Source organism: Halichoerus grypus, chromosome 6 (genome assembly GCF_964656455.1).
Source record: "Halichoerus grypus chromosome 6, mHalGry1.hap1.1, whole genome shotgun sequence".
Lineage (NCBI taxonomy): Eukaryota > Metazoa > Chordata > Mammalia > Carnivora > Phocidae > Halichoerus > Halichoerus grypus.
In genome coordinates this window covers 113,331,883-113,350,583 of record NC_135717.1, presented here as the reverse complement: position 1 = coordinate 113,350,583, position 18,701 = coordinate 113,331,883, and the positions used below count along the sequence as shown (strand labels likewise).

General features: G+C 38.3%; 1 long non-coding RNA gene across 2 annotated transcripts in view; it reads right to left on the bottom strand.

Annotated features, from left to right (window-relative positions):
* LOC118553034 (uncharacterized) overlaps positions 1 to 18,701 on the bottom strand; it is a 31,044-nt gene that overhangs the window by 1,568 nt on the left and 10,775 nt on the right. Inside the window, exon 2 of one of the 2 annotated variants that reach the window (XR_004925789.2) lies at positions 5,824 to 5,894. The exons of the other annotated variant lie outside the window; for it this stretch is intronic. This is a non-coding gene — a long non-coding RNA (uncharacterized LOC118553034). The remainder of the gene's footprint in view (positions 1 to 5,823; positions 5,895 to 18,701) is intronic. 2 annotated transcript variants of the gene reach the window in all.

The window sequence follows — 18,701 nt, the reverse complement described above, 5'->3', positions numbered from 1 at the left end:
ACTACCAAAAAAAAAATTTGATGAATAAATGATTATCAGACATGGGGAATATTTTCTTAAAATTCCCAATTCTGTGAAATTGTATTCTCCTGTGGAAAAGAAATCACTCAATCTGGCCATAGTCTTCTTCCTGTGCTTCTTGCCAGGTATTGCCACTGTGTGTGTGTGTGTGTGTGTGTGTGTGTGTGTGTGTGTGTGTTTACATATACCACATCTTCTTTATCCATTTATCCACTGATGGACACTTACGTTGCTTCCATGTCTTGGCTATTGTAAGTAATGCTGCTATAAAGATGAACTCCTTCAGCTTTTGTTTGTTCAGCAAAATCTTTATCTTTCCTTTGTTTCTGAAGGACAGCTTCTCCAGGTATAGAATTCTTGGTTGACAGTTATTTTGAATATTCATCCTATTCTTTCCTGGCCTGAAAAGTTTCTTTTGAGAAATACAGTCAACATGTAGCCACTTGTCTCCTCCTTCTCAGGCGTCCGTCTTGGCCTCTGAGGTACAAGAGGTGCTTCAGTCTTATGCTTGTGTTCTAGGATTCTCTCAGTGGTTCTTGTTCTTGAATAGTTGGTAGTTGTTCCTCTTGTGAAGGGGAGTGAAGTCAGGAACGACCTATGTTGCCATCCTGGTGGCAACAGTTCCTCCTACTTTGAATAAAAATAAACTGGAGTGGGGCGCCTGGGTGGCACGGTCAGTTAAGTGTCGGGCTCTTGGTGTTGGCTCAGATCATGATCTCATGGTCATGAGATCAAGCCCGGCATTGGGCTCGGCTCTCAGAGCCAAGTCTGCTTAAGACTCTCTCTCCCTCTCCCTTTGCCCCTCCCCTCATCTCTGAAATAAATAAAGAAATATTTAAAATAAATAAACTGGAGTATGTGCCATTTGTTTTTTAAAAGTTCTGGGCAGTTAACCAAAAACCAAATTGGGAGAAATTACATAACATCAGCATTGCTTAGATGGAGGTATGCATCATGGTGAAGCATGTAGGTCTGTTTGGGGTCCAAACATTCCTGAGTTTAAATTCTGACTCTGCTATTTACTCAGGTAAATACTTGGGTCATTTACTTAAACTTCTCTGTGTCCGTTTCCTCATTTTTTAAGAGGAGATAATATCTGCCACCTCACAGGTTTGTTTAGGAGAACAATGAGAAGATACGTATAGAACACTTAGCACCGAGCCTGGGAAGCACAGGGAGCCCCCGGCGCAGCATGCACATCCCTCAAGTGGCTCAAATACCTTTATTCCCAAACAGCCCAATACTCCCTGTTTTCCCTCCACCCCATCCATATGCTAGTCCCCTCATCACCTCCTCCAAATTAATCTCCAGGTATAGACTCAGTTAATCTCCAAACCACAATGGTCAATAAAATATCTTTAAAAAGGAATACCCTCAAGCCTTGGGTTTCTGTGGAACAATTCCTTTGGTAACAGAGGACTTTATATACTTTGAAAATATATGAATACATCAGGGTTGTCTCCCCTTGATATCAGTAAGTAATTCAAGGGGTGAAATAAAAAAAAAAAAAGTCTTGCTTGCTTTACTAAAAAAGATATGGCATCACTGGTAACTTTCTGATAAGAAGCAGCTTATATACAGCATGAATCTCCTAGACTCCACCCAGGGGAACTGTTCTCTGTGACATTTTTCCTTTCCAGTTGCTTTTAACATTCTTCATAAACAATATTTGACCCAAAAAAAGCTCAACAGTAAAACTATTTTTTAAAAAACCTAAATATCATCAGAAATGCTCATCTTATTTATTTCAGTCAATTGGGGTGCTTGAATCAAACCTGAAAGGAAAAGACTTTTTTTATAAAATACTGTACAAATAGAAAGTGATTTTGTTTGCAATGCCTCAGTGAACTGAAGTCCTGAGTCATGTTCAAATGCTACAGGAGGGACCTCGACCTGAGGGTCACAGATGGACCATCATCACATCCAGCAGAGGGCCACAAATACGGGTATACCCACACAGGGACATTTTTTTGATTGCAGGAGCCATAGTTTTCATGAGATTTTCCAAAGGATCTTTAGTTCCACACTTGCTTCTCACGCCCCCCCTCCAAAGTTAAGTGCAATCATTCTCAAGATGTTTGGTATCTTGACTGAACTATATGTATCACATCTTTTGTAAATTGAATAGCCACTTCTAATGTCTATAAATTCAGATTTCCATTTTAGGACTTTTTTCATAAAGGCATCAGGTACATTTGGAAAATTTTAAGGTCAGAAAGAACACTTGACTCTAAACTGGTTCAATGCAATGTTTCCATGCAAACAGGGATGGGATTAAACCATTTCTCATCTTAAGGACTTAGTTATCTGGTTTGCCACTTACTTGAAGTGATACTTTTGAATCACCTTAGAAATGCCCTTGGCCCTGAAATAATCAGCATGTCATACCTTTATAAAATACCGTTCACTGCAATGTTGTTTATAACATCAAAATGTGAAAAAAAAATTCAGTAAGTGATAGGATTTCCTAGTATAGAGTACTACACAACATGTTTTTAAATGATGCTTTCAAAGGATTTTCACAGCATGGTAAATCTTAATAGGAGTAAAGTAAGCTTAAAACAAATGGAACAAAATTATATATATATAAAGTATAAATATGTTGCAAAATTACCCATAATGTTTGTATCTGTATATATTTCACAAGATACATATGTTATTATAACTAGCCTGAAGGGACAGATAACAAAATGTTAAAGTGGTTATCTCTAGATGGTAGGATCATAGATTTGCTCCTTTTTGTCATTGGTGGTGGTGTTCTCTTCTCTTTTTTTTTTTTTAAGATTTTGTCTATTTATTTGAGAGAGCACGAGACAGGGGGAGGGGCAGAGGGAGAAGCAGACTCCCCGCTGAGCAGGGAGCCTGATGCGGGGCTCCAACCCAGAACCCTGAGATCATGACCTGAGCCAAAGTCAGATGCTTAACCGACTGAGCCACCCAGGAGCCCGTGTTCTCTTTAACTGTTGCTGTCGTCTTTTTTTTAAAAACAATACTTTTTTATTCCTGGTTATCAAACAACCATAAAATATTTAGATAGAGCAGAAAGACACCAGTTAAAAAGCGAAAATCACTTACAGTCCCGACACTGGAAAATGTTACAATTAACATTTTGATGTAACCCTCCTGAGTATTTCCACACAGGTCCCCCATACTCTCACACTCATGCGCAAACACACACACACACACACACACACACTAAGGAAAGAGAATTGTACATACATGATCTTTATATTCTGTTTTTTTAAAACTAATACACCATTTCTTAGAGCAGTTTTAGGTTTACAGAAACACTGAACAGAACGTAAGAACTGAGAGTTCTGAGTATATATACTCATTCCTCACCCTTCACCACCCAGTTCCCCTATAATGAACATCTTGCATTGGTGTGGTACATTTGTTACAACCGATGGACCAATATTTATTATTATTATTATTATTATTAACAACTAATGTTTACCTTAGGATTCACTTTTCTATGGGTTTTACCAAATGCATTAGGTATCATACAGAATAGCTGTCCTGTCCTGAAAGTCCCCTGTGCTCCACCTATTCGTCCCTCCCTTAATTTCCCCCAGCCCCCAGCAACCCCTGGTCTTTTTACTGTCTCCATGGTTTAGCTTCTTCTAGAATGTCATAGAATGTCATACAGTTGGAACGACACATTATGTACCTTTTGGACTAGCTTCTTTCCCTTAGCAACATGCACTGATGGTTCCTCTGGGTCTTTTCTGTTTTCCTGATGTGATAGCTCATTTCTTTTTCTTTTTTTTTTTTTAAGATTTTATTTATTTGTCAGAGAGAAAGCACGCGCACAAGCAGGGGGAGTGGCAGGCAGAGGGAGAAGCAGGCTCCCTGCTGAGCAGGGAGCCCGACGCGGGACTCCATCCCAGGACCCCAGGATCATGACCTAAGCCAAAGGCCGATGCTTAACCAACTGAGCCACCCAGGTGTCCTGATAGCTCATTTCTTTTTATCACTAAATAATATATCATTGTCTGGATATACCACACAGTTTACTTATCTATCCACCTACTGAAGAATTGGTTGTTTACAATTGTGGGCAATTATAAATAAAGCTGCTATAAATATCCATGTGCAGGTTTTTGTGTGGACATCAGTCTTCAACTCCTTTGGATAAATACCAAGAACTGTGACTACTGGTAAGACTATGTTTGTTTGGCTTTGTAAGAAACTGCCAAACTGTCTTCCAAAATGACTGTTGTAGTCTGCTTTTTAATTAGCAATTTATTGTAGACATCCTTTCATATAAATAAATAATAGCTGCATAGTATTCCATAGTCCATAGATACTGTAGCTTAGCCATTCTCCTATTTATGGGCATCGAGTTCACTTCCAGGTTTTTACTATTGCAAGCTAGACTGGCATCAACATTTTTATATCTACATCTTTGATCCCTTGTTCAATTATATCTGGAAAATAATCTGAAAAAAATGTAAAGGCGTGAACATATTTAGTTTTGATGAACGGCTATACAAATGTGCATTCCCGTGAGTACTAACTGAGAATGCGATACCACCTTTGCCTCTCAGAGTTAGTCCTCCTCGACCTCACCAACCCAGCTGGTAGGAAAGTGCATCTCAGTGTTGTTCTGGCTTATCTTTTATTGATTACTCCCAACATTAAACATGTTTTTACTTTTGTTGGCGATTTGTATTTCTTTCTTTGTGAATTATGTTCATATTCTTTTTACTTTTGCTACTGGAGTCTGCAAGAGAAATTTTTTGTTGTTGTTTTCTAAAACTCTTTGTATACCTTATTTCTGGTTTCTAGCAGGCAGTTGACTAGAATGTGCATTATTAACAGCTCTTAAGAGCAAAGGGAAAGAGACATTACCACATGAAATGTATACACTACCCTCGGAAAGCGTGAAAAAATTAGAATAAGGAGATACAGTGTTTCTGTGATATGTGTTGTATTTCAAAAAATTTTAACTTTTGCGGGTGGTGATTTTGATTTTTGTTTATTTTGTTTTATTTTTGCCATATTAAACTTCTATGGTCAGATTTGTGGGCCATTCGTTTGTGTTTTGTGGCCCTGTTATCACACTTTCAAAGGCTGCTCTAGTCACAGGGTATAAGTATAAAAATATTTACTTTAAGCGTCATCTAGCAGTTTAATGTGTGTTTTTTTTTATTTTTTTTAATGTGCGCTTTTTAACATTACAATCTTTTATCCATTTGTAATCTCTGTCTATGTAAACTACGATCCCAACGTTTCTTTTCCCCCCAAATGGCTAGCGAGTTGTCCCAGCACCATTTATAAAAAGTCCATCTTTGGGGCCACTTTATCACATGCTATATCTCCATATATATTTGGGGCAATCTCTGAACTCAGTATTTTGTTCCATCCTTCCGTGGCTTTTTGGAGCTAGTGCCACACTGTTTTAATTACTGTAGTTTTAATATCCCAGATAACCTCCTGACTCACCTCCTGCAAGTCTTTACTCCAATACCACCTTCTCTGTGAGAGTTGTCCTGAGCACCCTACTTACAACCACAACTTCTGGCTACCTCCACCTTGCCCTTCACCCTCCCACTATCGAGTCCCTTCTTGGTTTCGTTCTTCTCCTGAACACACATCACCATCTGACATCCTACATTTTTTACTTACTGTCTGCATCTCTAAACTAAGTTCCACAAGAACAGGGATTTTGGTCTGTTTTATGCACTTTTGCATCCCCAGTGCCTAGAACACTGCCAAGCACAGAGTAGATCCTCAAAAACAGTTGTTGAATGAATGAATATCCGGTAGAGAAAAAGCATCTTATATACAACCACTAACCTTTTTTTGAGAATTCACCAGCCCTTTTTACATGATGATTCTTCCATGAAATGGAGAATTGATTTGGCCAACTAAAAAAGAAAAATCCATGGGATTTTGATAAGATTAATGTTGAATAGAGAGATTATTTTAGAAAGAACTGAAAACTTTATAGCATTGAATTCTTCCAAGTAAGAACCAGTTATTTTTCTTTTTTTTTCAAATCTTCTTTTATGTCCTTCAGTATACTTTAACAATTTTCTTCGTAAAGGCCCTATGTATTTCATATTATAATGGTTCCTAATCATTTGTGATTTTGGTTTGTTTTTTAAAGATTTTATCTATTTATTTGAGAGAGAGAGTGCACGAGTGCGGGGGAGGGGCAGAGGAGAGGGAGAAGCAGATTCCCCCACTAAGCAGGGAGCCTGACTCAGGGCTCTATTCCAGGACCCTGGGATCATGACCTGAGCCGAAGGCAAACAAACGTTTAAGGGACTGAGCCACCCAGGCACCCCCATTTCTGATGTTTTTGTTACTATTCACTTATTCAATAAATGTTTATTATTGTTTACTATGTACCAGGCACGGTTCCAGGAGCTAGGGAAAGAGCAGTAAGCAAGATGGTGTCTGCCCTCGTGGAGTTCCTGTTCTAGTGAAAATGGAACTCTTTTTTTCCCCTTACATTTTTTAATTTGGGGTATAAAAGAAAGCTATTGAATTTTGTGCATTTACTTTAACCTGTCTTCTTACTAAATTCTCTTGTTGCTTCTAAAAGTATTATGATGGATTTTCCAGCTTTACCAAACAGATAATCAAATCCCCTGCACATAGTGATAATTTTGTATCTCCTTTCCAAGGGTATGCATCTCTGGTTCATTTTTCTCCTTTTATCCATTAGCACAATAAAGTTTTCCAATAGTCCCTATATTTACTCACACTTGAATTTCTGGAAATTAACTCTATTTTTACAGTAAAAAAAAAAAAGCCATAAATTTTTTTTAATCTTTAGGCCTGTATAATATACCAGAAATTTTAATTTAGATGAATCAAAATATCTGATATGATACAACTGACATCTGTTGTATGCAACTGGTGTAAAGGTCATTTTGAGAAAATCTTAATTTTCTTTCTCTTTGCTGGCAGATTGTTGATGTAAAATTGATAAAAAAGAAAAAAAGATTGAAGTTGGTTTATGTTTAGGTGGCTAATTAATTTATCGAATCAGCTACTGCTGAATCTAAATGTTTTTTAAATAAAACATAAAACCATGTTTCTCCATTGAAAGTTAGAAAATATAAATCTACTTTTTTTTAATATCACTTGCTATTTACTAATTCCTTGCACTAACATTGCAATAGCCAAAGATTTAATTTGCATATCTAACCACATTGAAATAAGGCTACATGAGTAAGGCTTTATGTCACATTTATAAACTAAGATTTTCTGGGGAGGTACAGTTGTCCTAATAAAATAAAAGAGATTCAGGGCCAGGATACAGTGCCCATTTCTACAGCTGAAGAAAAGGAGTCTTGCCCGTGCTCACACTATAGGTCATGGAGCTCAGACTCAAACTCTGATTTTCTGTTACCCACCAAATGTTCTTTCTACATGCTCCTCTTTTCACTTGGCATTATTCATGTAATTAGAAACACTCAAATGTGTTTCCTCACCTACTTAGAAAATTTTCTCAACTGTTACCATTGCATATTATTTTAGTAGGAAGTTATTTCTTTTTTTTTAAGATTTTATTTATTTATTTGAGAGAGACAGATAGTGACAGAGATAGCGAGAGAGCACAAGCGGGGAGGAGAGGGAGAAGCGGGTTCCATCCCAGGACCCTGGGATCATGACCTGAGCCGAAGGCAGACGCTTAACCAACTGAGTCACCCAGGCGCCTCAGGAAGTTATTTCTTGTAAAATTCACATGCGGCTTTTGATTTTATGGCACCCTTTTCCTGGAGGTTCAAATAATGAATGTAGTTTGAAAAGAGTAAATTCTTACAACAGCCCTGTGTATGGTGGAAACAGAAATGATGAGTCTTCTATGATATAAATCAACATTCTAATCGTTAAAAAATAGATGCATTCATTCATAAGTGTCACAAAACACTCCAAACTGAGTAGGAAGGCATATCTGAGTGCAACTGATAACAGCCAAGCCTGAAGAGGAAGCGCAACAGCCCATTACAAGCTATTGAAAAATTCCATTAAAAAAAAAAAAAAAAAAGAAGAGAAAAGAAAAAAGACATACGGCAGGAAATTCCTAACCAGTAGTGTAATCTCTTACATAAATGTGCTGGCAGATAAATGGATTTTTATGATTTTGCTTACGCCCTCTGCTTATTGCCCCTTTAGATATGTCACCTTGGAGATGTATTATAACTTCACTCTAGCCCTATTTAATGTTCAGATTCAATAAATTGTAGGTTCATCTTAATCCCTTCAGGAGACTCTTGGCCTTTAGCCCAAAAGTGGGGGAAGGGGTCAGTAAACTAAAATACCAAAAGAAACTTGCTATAAGTCCCAGGAAAAGCATTATATTGAGGACTCAATACCCTAATTTACAATTATCATACATAAGGAACTAGGCAGCAGAAATTTGAATGTACTAATTAAGCCCACAGCTATAGAACTATAAACATGGCAATGAGAATAAAGAGCCAAAAAACAAATGACATAAATATGTGCTAAGCTTCATGCATACGTTAAACACTGACCGGATGTTTTACCTACGTTATCTCATTTCATTTTTATAGCAATACTGCGTGCAAAATAACTATTGTGCTCATTCAAAGATCAAAAAACTGAGTTTCTAAAAGATGAAGTTATACAATCCATGCCCTCTCACTTCCTAGGCAGGCCTAGATTTAGTCATTCCTGGCTCTACCACTTTCTGCCTACACAGCCCTGGATGAGTCTTGAACCTCTGTGAGCCTCCCTCTCCTCACTTGTTAAATGAGAGGGGATGAGACCCACTCAGCACCTCAGGAGCCTGCCTCGAAAACACTAAACTGCAAAACAAAGCAGGGGGGTAGTTACTACTATGGACACTAGCAAACGATAGTTAAGCTAAAAAGAGAAAATGATGGGAATTGATTTCCAAACTATTTTCTCGGATACTTTGTTTTCAAAATGCTTGATTATGCAATACTGTGCTGTGTTTTCCAGGCAAGGTCTTTTGGGTTGAGTATCAATGAATCATTTCCTTCATATTCAGATGAAAGATATGCCTGGATAGGTCAGGTTCCCACCCTGTTTTATCTTAACAGTCCATACATTGCAGGTAAGCAAACAATTAGTATTGTTAAGAATTTCACTTATGGGAGTCTAAGATTCCCTCTCTACAGATATTTCCAGCATAAAAGACAAGGACTATTGTATTGGGCCATTGACCTACTGACTCTTGGTCTACAATGACAAGCTCTAGGCCAGCAAAGTGAGAGAGGCAAGAGAACTAAATCCAGAGTTTTCCATTTTCCTTGTCGACCAAATTCAGTTTTCATATTAAATCCTGTGTGGATCTACAAGATAAAAAACAGATAATAAAAGTAATATTTTATTAGAATGTTTTATCAGTCCAAATTTGTCACATGTGTTTAATATAAGATTAATAAACTGAGAACAATGAGTTTTAAGGAACACAAAAAATTTGAAATTATAGGTTATTCATGGTAGTGATACAGATCTTAACCTCAGTATCCAAATGTCTGATTTTGTTGTTTGGTTTTTACTTAAGTGAGATAAGCCTGATTCACAAGATTGCATACAAGAACAGTTTTTTTGGCTGGTTGTTTTGTTTTGTTGTTGTGGTTGACTGTAGATTTGGTTGTTTTGTTTGTGTTCATATTTAATAGCTTATATTGCTTTTCAGTTAAGCAGTTTGCCAGACTTTGTTGGAAACTATGCACCTAAGTAAGTTAACCTAACCAAACAACTTAACATCATCAATAATTTAATATTGTTCTGCAAGTATGTGCAGATAAAGTGATTGCTTAGCTGGAGAACTTGAGAGAATCAGCTGAACAACTATTACAGACAATGAAAAAATCCAGTATAATAAAAAACATAATATGGAAAAGCAATAGTCTTCATACATACAAACAGCAACCAGAAGATATAATAGAAGGAATCACTACCCCCAAAAATTAATAAAAAGATAAAAACTCAAGATAAACTTAAGAGTCATTTTTTAAAAGACTGAAACAAAAATATTATGTTTTTTTGGTTTAAAAGACTCAGCATCTTAAGATGTCAGTTCTTTCAAAGTGAATTTATAAATATTGTGCATCCCACTCCCAAAATTATTAGAAGGATCTTTTTTTTCAATCTAGACAAGTTGATTTTAAGGTTCTGGTATAAAACTAAATGAGCAATAAGAGCCAGGAAAAAAGCATTTAGGGAAAGATAAAAAGAAGAATTAGGAAGGACTGATCATACCAATTATTAAAGAGGGAGAGTAGAAGGGCGGGAAGGACGCGAGGTGGAAATGGAAGCCTATATAATTTCTTCTGTCTGCATTGAATGTCTCAGAAGAAATTGGCTCTATTGGTTGGCTCATAGATGTCTTTTGCACTATTTTAAAATTTTATATCATATTCACATCTAAACCATCTAAAAATTAAAAGATAAAACAATTTTAACATGTAGATGTTAATTGGATAAATATAATAATAACTTTCTGTTCTATCAAACCAAGTGAAATATATCAATTGCATTTAAATGTCTGGAATTCATTTATGTGTAGTAGGTTTACTATCTTAATCAGAGATTAGTTATACCTCTGTAACAGAAAATAGCTTGTAATATGGTATATTTTAAAAATTTCATCCTAGAATCTAGGACAGTCGAGGCTTCCAAAACCATTTAACATAAAGCCTTAGTATTCAGAATAGTTATTTAAAAAAAAAAAAAAAAAAAGGAAAAAGAAAAATACCTGTTTCTATAACTGCTACCTAGGAGATACATTAAAATACAATTTCTAATACAAATGTATTACTTTTCTCCTCCTTTCCACCTCACTAGTATACAAATGTCTTGTTAGAGACTTAATGGAATAAATGAGTAATTATCTTATAACTAGTTCTTAGTCTTGAATTTCAGCCAAATTTCAATGATACTAGGAGGCATAAAATCTATTAAAACCCTTAATATTGTTCCTGGTACATAGAGACATTCAAGAAATATTTGTTGAATAAACACTAACTATTAAAGATATTTGGTAAGTTGTCTTTTGGGATCCTAATGCCATTAAATGGATTTTAAAACTATGCTGATTAGGATTTTTTCAGGTGCAATTGATATTTTTTAAATTCCACTTTGAAAAGTTGAAATCACAGGAATTCGTACCAAAATAATATCAATACAAAGTAACCAGAAAAGAAAACAAAGCCCATATTTTCCAATATATATAGCAAAAGTATTCTAATTGTTCTCCTATGATCATTTGGTCGTTCAAGATCCCTGAAATGTATTATTATCAAAAGACACATCATTCCTTGCAGCATTATAATAGTAGTAGCAAAAGTCTGAACACAATCTAAATATCCATCAGTAGAGAACTGGTTTTGAACAAATCCTAGTACCTTCCTGTAATGGAATACTACATAGCTTTTAAAAGAATAAGTTAGGTTTCTATGTGCTGGTGTAAAACAAACAAGATATTCTGCTAACTTTGTTAAAAGCACAGACCTGAGCAAGGGGCCCTGGGTTCTCAAGTCAGTGGGTAACGCTGGAATTGCACACAGTTCAAACATCGTCCCTGGAAGATCCCTTGGAGCAGTGCCAGTTTGGAGGCTCACAAACCCTCTCTCAGTAAAGCCTCAAACCCTCTCTCAGTAAATCCTGCATTGAGCTGGTTTCCTTTGGCACCAAAAGGCATTTTAGCTCCTCAGTGACACATCAGATGAAGCTGGCTTCCACGCAGGGGCCATGTTGTGTGATAAACACAGTCTTTAAAAGCTAGCCTCTCTTCAGCCATAAACAATAAGGAAGTCCAGCCGTATGCAACAACGTGGACGAATCTTGAGGGCATTATACTAAGCAAAATAAGCCAGTCACAGAGGGACAAATGCTGCTTGATTCCACTTAGAGGAAGTCTCTAAAGTAGTCAAATTCATAGAAGTAAGGAATGGTCGTTGCCCGGGGCAGCGAGGAGGGAAAGGAAGAGTCACTAATCACCGGGTATAAAGTTTCAGTGATGCAAGAGGAGGAAGTTCTAGAGATGCGCTGTACAACAGTGCACCTGTACTTAACAATATTGTATTGTGCCCATTAAAATCTGTTGAGAGGGTAGATCTCATATGAAGTGTCCTTACCACAGTCCGATAGAAAGAAAAAGTTAGCCTCACCCTCAGCTCAGGCTGTGCACACTCAGAGGGTGAGCCCAGCTGAAGGAGCAGGAGGTCGGCGTGTCTATCTCCTGCTCCCTCATCGAGTGGCATGGCAGGGGTGATCACCCGCACTGATTCTCTCCTGCTTGGGTTTCTTTGTTTTGTTTTGTTTTTACTAGTATCGTGTTTGTTGCCTACTACATGCAATTGATTTTTTTCCACTTCAGATATTTGCAGTTGATCTAATAAATCAAGTTCACTTATAACACACCTCCTCTGTAAAATTCTCCCACTTATATAAAATAATTAAAGTACACATATCCACATCTATACTTACCTGTACATTTAATCTAGAGGGATCGAGAAACTGGAAATGCAGGTTACTTGTGCCAAGAAGAACAGGGGACCTGAAGATAATCCCTGGAGTCCGAAGGATAATTTTTTGTATATTTTTGTATTATTTGAATGTTTTACCATGTATAGCGTTACTTTAAAAAAAAAAACCTACAAGTGAAAATACTGTGTTTAAAAATGCACACAATATCTAAGGGTGTAAGAAGATTTAAGATTTAAGCATAGACTGAATAACTATTAACCTCCTGCTAATAACAACTTACTCCTCTACCCCAATTCTTAACTTTTCAGGGGCTCGTAGAATTTTTGGAAATTTGATAAAAACTAAAGCCCCCTTCCCAGTAGAATACAGATAGATACACACACATAAATCCATGAGCTTCATGAACTCTAGATGCAAAGCTGTTATGCCACAACATCTAGCTGGGATTCTTGCCAAAAATGTTTAACCTGAATCTACCCATGAAGAAATAATCAAATAAATCCAACATAGAGGACATTCTTCAAGATAACCATCCTATATTCTTCAAAGATTCAGTGTCACGAAACAAAGCAAAACAAAAATATAAATCCAAAGAGACGAAGAGACACAGCAACTAAATGGAATGTGGGAACCCTGATCAAATCATGAATTGGGGAGGGAAAAAATATCTGTAAAAGACATATTTAGGACCACTAGGGAAATTTACATATGGATTCTATATTGGATGATATTATAGAATCACTGTGTATCTCAAGGGTGTGATCATGCCTATTATACCGAGATGCAAAATGTCAAGAGGCCTGCAACCTACTTTTATGGTTCAAAAAAATACACACACAAATCGTGCAAATGAATGTGACAAAATGTTAACAATTGATAAATCTATGTAAAGGGTATATGGATACTCATTGTACTATTTTTCTAACTTTCTATAAATTCGAAATTTTTCAATTTAAAAAAATCGAAGGTGGGGGGGGCACCTGGGTGGCTCAGTCGTTAAGCGTCTGCCTTCGGCTCAGGTCATGATCCCAGGGTGCTGGGATCAAGCCCCGCGTCTGGCTCTCTGCTCCGCGGTAAGCCTGCTTCTCCCTCTCCCACTCCCCCTGCTTGTGTTCCCTCTCTAGCTATGTCTCTCTCTGTCAAATAAATAAATAAAATCTTAAAAAAAAAAATCGAAGGGGTGGCACCTGGCTGGCTCAGTCAGTAGAGCATGCAACTCTTGATCTCAGGGTCGTGAATTCAAAGCCCCACATTGGGTGTAGAGTGTCCTTAAAAATAAAATAAAATAGGGGCTCCTGGGTGGCTCATTCCATTAAGCATCTGCCTTAGGGTCTGGTCGAGCCCCGAGCCAGGGCTCCCTGCTCAGCGGGGAGCCTGTTTCTCCCTCTCCCTCTGCCCTTCCCCCAGCTCATGCACACCCTCTCTCCCTCAAATAAATAAAGAAATAATCTTTAAAATAAAATAAAAAGTTTAAAGGGAAAAATTCCCTTCACTTTCTTCTAACACACCACCACCACCAAATTTCCCCTTCCCTCCTTCTTATCCATTTGACTTTCCATCTCCAACCTTCTTGCCAAAATGGATTGTCAGAGCTGTTCAAGAAATCTAGCACTTGATTCATTTTTTCCAAAAGTATTATGAAACAGAGACAATGTCTCAACCAGAGCCCATGTTTCCTTTGCCTTTGTCTCTCTTGGCTCAACCTGCGAGCGTGGCAAAGTCAGGAACTACGCTCTTCTCATCCTTATCACCCTTGTGTTGAAGCACAATAAGGGAAGGCAATAAACATGAACTGAACTGAGCCTCTGGACCAGTTCACTGATCTCTAGTACCTATTATGTTATCCTTTAGTACAGTGGGTAACAGATTGCATGAGAAGATGAAAAAAAAATGCTGACACCAGATCATTAAAATGAACTTCTAGGGTTGCCTCTCCCATGAGTATGGATGAAGAGAGCCATGCTTCTGGGAGCTTTGTGGCACGTTAGCAAGAATATGGAAATACAAAGCAGGCCTGAAGGGGGCGGAGCAAGATGGCGGAGGAGTAGGAGACCTGGATTTCGTCTCCTCTCAGGAATTCAGCTGGAAAGGGATCAAACCATTCTGAACACCTACAAACTCAACAGGAGATCGAAGAAAAGAATAGCAACAACTCTCTGAACAGAAAAGCGACCACTTTCTGGAAGGTAGGACGTGCCGAGAAGTGAATCCGAGGCGATATTCGGGAGGATAGACGGCGGGGGAGGGGCCTCCGTCGGCCGCTTCTGGCAAGTGATAGAGCCACGGAGCACAAAATCGGAACTTTTAGAAGTCTGCTCCGCTGAGGGACGTCACTCTGGTGGCGAAGTGGGGGGTGGAACCCTCGCGGGACAGTGTGGTCTCAGGACCCTCGGGGTCACAGAAAGACCGGGGGTGCCTGAGTGCGGCAGAGCTCCCAGGTATCGGAGCAGGGAAGCCGGCTGCAGAGACGGAGCCCAGGCGCGGGCTCTCAGCTCGGGGTTGCTATAAACCGTGATCTGCGGCACAGTCGGGCCACTGCTCCTCCAGCAGGGACCCAACAAGCGGCAGATCCGGGGAGACTCACCTTCTTCCCCCGGGAGGAGCGGCGCGGGAGCGCACCATGGGCATCTGCTGGGTTTGGAGACTCCGCGTGGGGTCAGGTGCCAGAGATAGAAACGCGCGGTCACAGGCCGGGTGAGCACGGAGTGTGGCCGGAGACTGGGGAGACGGGAGTGATTGACTGCTTTTCTCTGGGGGCGCACTGAGGAGCGGGACCCCGAGTTCTCGGCTCCTCTGGGGCGGAGACTGGGAGGCCGCCATCTTCACTCTCCGCCTCCAAAGCTGTACGGAAAGCTTGCAGGGAACAAAAGCTCCCGAGAGCAAACCCGAGCAGATTACTTAGCCCGGACCGGGCAAGGGCGGGGCAATTCCGCCTCAGGCAAAGACATTTGGGAACCACAGCAACAGGCCCCTCCCCCAGAAGATCAGCGAGAACAGCCAGCCAAGACCAGGTTTACCGATCAGTGAGAACGGCAGAACTCCAGCGCTAGGGGAATACTGCACATAGAATTCATGGCTTTTTTACCATGATTCTTTAGTCTTTCAAAGTTAATTATTTTTTTTAACTGTCTTTTTTTCTTTTTTCTTTTTTTGAATTTTTCTTTTTCCCTTTTTCAACCAACATCTTATCAATCCCTTTTTTAAAAAAACATTTTTATTTTTCATTTTTAGAGTCATATTCTATCCCTTCATAGTAGTTACCCGTATTTTTGGCATATATTATATAAGTTGTTCTCTCTTTAAAATTTTGAGATAGTTTCTTCTAACAGATCAAAATATACTCTAAATCTCTAGTGAATGGTTTTTTTCTACTCCCCTGCCTGATCACATTCTCTCCCTTTTTTCTTTTTTTTTTAATCCTCTTCTTTCTTTTTTCAAACAACTTATCAATTCCTTTTATAAAATTTTTTATAATTTCCATCTTTACAGTCATATTCCATCCCTTCATCATATCAACCCTTATTTTTGTACATATATAAGTTTTTCTTTCTTTAAAATTTTGGGAGGCACTTTCTTTTAACAGACCAAAATACACCCAAAATCTAGTGTGTGGCACTAATCTATAAACCAGCCTGATCATATTTGATCACATTCTGTTTTTGTTTTGTTTTGTTCTGTTTTTGTTTGTTTTTATATTTATCTTTTTCTTTTTTTCTTTTTTCTTTTTTTCTTCCTTTTTCTTTTTTCTCTCTTTCCCTTTCTTTTCCCACTGCTTCAGGTCTTTTCTGATTTGTTTAGAGTATATTTTCTGGGGACGTTGTTACCCTGCTAGCATTTTGTTCTCTCATTAATCTATTCTCCTCTGCACCAAAATGACAAGACGGAAAAAATGACCTCAACAAAAAGAACAAGAGGTAGTACCGACTGCCAGGGACCTACTCAATATGGACATTAGTACGATGTCAGATCTAGAGTTCAGAATCATCACTTTAAAGATACTAGTTCTGGGCTTGAAAAAAGCATGGAAGTTATTAGAGAAACCCTTTCTGGAGAAGTAAAAGAACTAAAATCTAACCAAGTAGAAATCAAAAAGGCTATTAATGAGGTGCAATCAAATATGGGGGCGCTAACTGCTAGGATAAATGAGGCAGAAGAGAGAATCAGTGAGATAGAAGACCAAATGATGGAAAATAAAGAAGCTGAGAAAAAGAGAGATAAACAACTACTGGATCACGAGGGCAGAATTCGAGAGATAAACGATACCATAAGACGAAACAACATTAGAATAATTGGGATCCCAGAAGAAGAAGAAAGAGAGAGAGGGGCAGAAGGTATAATAGAGCAAATTATAGCAGAGAACTTCCCTAATTTGGGGAAGGAAACAGGCATCAAAATCCAGGAAGCACAGAGAACCCCTCTCAAAATCAATAAAAATAGGTCAACACCCCGACATCTAATAGTAAAACTTATGAGTCTCAGAGACAAAGAGAAAATCCTGAAAGCAGCTCGGGAGAAGAGATATGTAACCTACAATGGTAGAAACATTAGATTGGCAACAGACTTATCCACAGAGACCTGGCAGGCCAGAAAGGACTGGCAGGACATATTCAGAGCACTAAATGAGAAAAATATGCAGCCAAGAATACTATATCCAGCTAGGCTGTCATTGAAAATTGAAGGAGAGATAAAAAGCTTCCAGGACAAACAAAAACTAAAGGAATTTGCAAACACGAAACCAGCCCTACAAGAAATCTTGAAAGGGGTCCTCTAAGCAAAGAGAGAGCCTAAAAGCAACATAGACCAGAAAGGAACACAAACAATATATAGTAACAGTCACTTTACAGGCAATACAATGGCACTAAATTCCTATCTTTCAATAGTTACCCTGAATGTAAATGGGCTAAATGCCCCAATCAAAAGACACAGGCTATCAGATTGGATTAAAAAACAAGACCCATCGATATGCTGTCTGCAAGAGACTCATTTTAGAACCAAAGACACCCCCAGATTTAAAGTGAGGGGGTGGAAAACCATTTACCATGCTAATGGACACCAGAAGAAAGCTGGGGTGGCAATCCTTATATCAGACAAATTAGATTTTAAACCAAAGACTGTAATAAGAGATGAGGAAGGACACTATATCCTACTTAAAGGGTCTATCCAACAAGAAGATCTAACAATTGTAAATATCTATGCCCCTAACATGGGAGCAGCCAATTATATAAGGCAATTAATAACAAAAGCAAAGGAACACATTGACAATAATACAATAATAGTGGGGGACTTTAACACCCCCCTCACTGAAATGGACAGATCGTCTAAGCAAAAGATCAACAAGGAAATAAAGACTTTAAATGACACACTGGACCAAATGGACTTCACAGACATATTCAGAACATTCCATCCCAAAGCAACGGAATACACATTCTTCTCTAGTGCCCATGGAACATTCTCCAGAATAGATCACATCCTAGGTCATAAATCAGGTCTCAACCGGTACCAAAAGATTGGGATCATTCCCTGAATATTTTCAGACCACAATGCTTTGAAACTAGAACTCAATCACAAGAGGAAAGTCGGAAAGAACTCAAATACATGGAGGCTGAAGAGCATCCTACTGAAGAATGAATGGGTCAACCAGGAAATTAAAGAAGAATTTAAAAAATTCATGGAAACCAATGAAAATGAAAACACAACTATTCAAAATCTTTGGGATACAGCAAAGGCCATCCTGAGAGGAAAGTATATAGCAATACAAGCCTTTCTCAAGAAACAAGAAAGGTCTCAAGTACACAACCTAACCCTACACCTAAAGGAGCTGGAGAAAGAACAGCAAATAAAGCCTAAACCCAGCCGGAGAAGAAAAATAATAAAGATCAGAGCAGAAATCAATGAAATAGAAACCAAAAGAACAGTAGAACAGATCAACGAAACTAGGAGCTGGTTCTTTGAAAGAATTAACAAGATTGATAAACCCCTGGCCAGACTTATCAAAAAGAAAAGAGAAATGACCCAAATCAACAAAATCATGAATGAAAGAGGAGAAATCACAACCAACACCAAAGAAATACAAACAATTATAAGAACATATTATGAGCAACTCTATGCCAGCAAATTAGATAACCTGGAAGAAATGGATGCATTCCTAGAGATGTATCAACTACCAAAACTGAACCAGGAAGAAATAGAAAACCTGAACAGACCTATAACCACTAAGGAAATTAAAGCAGTCA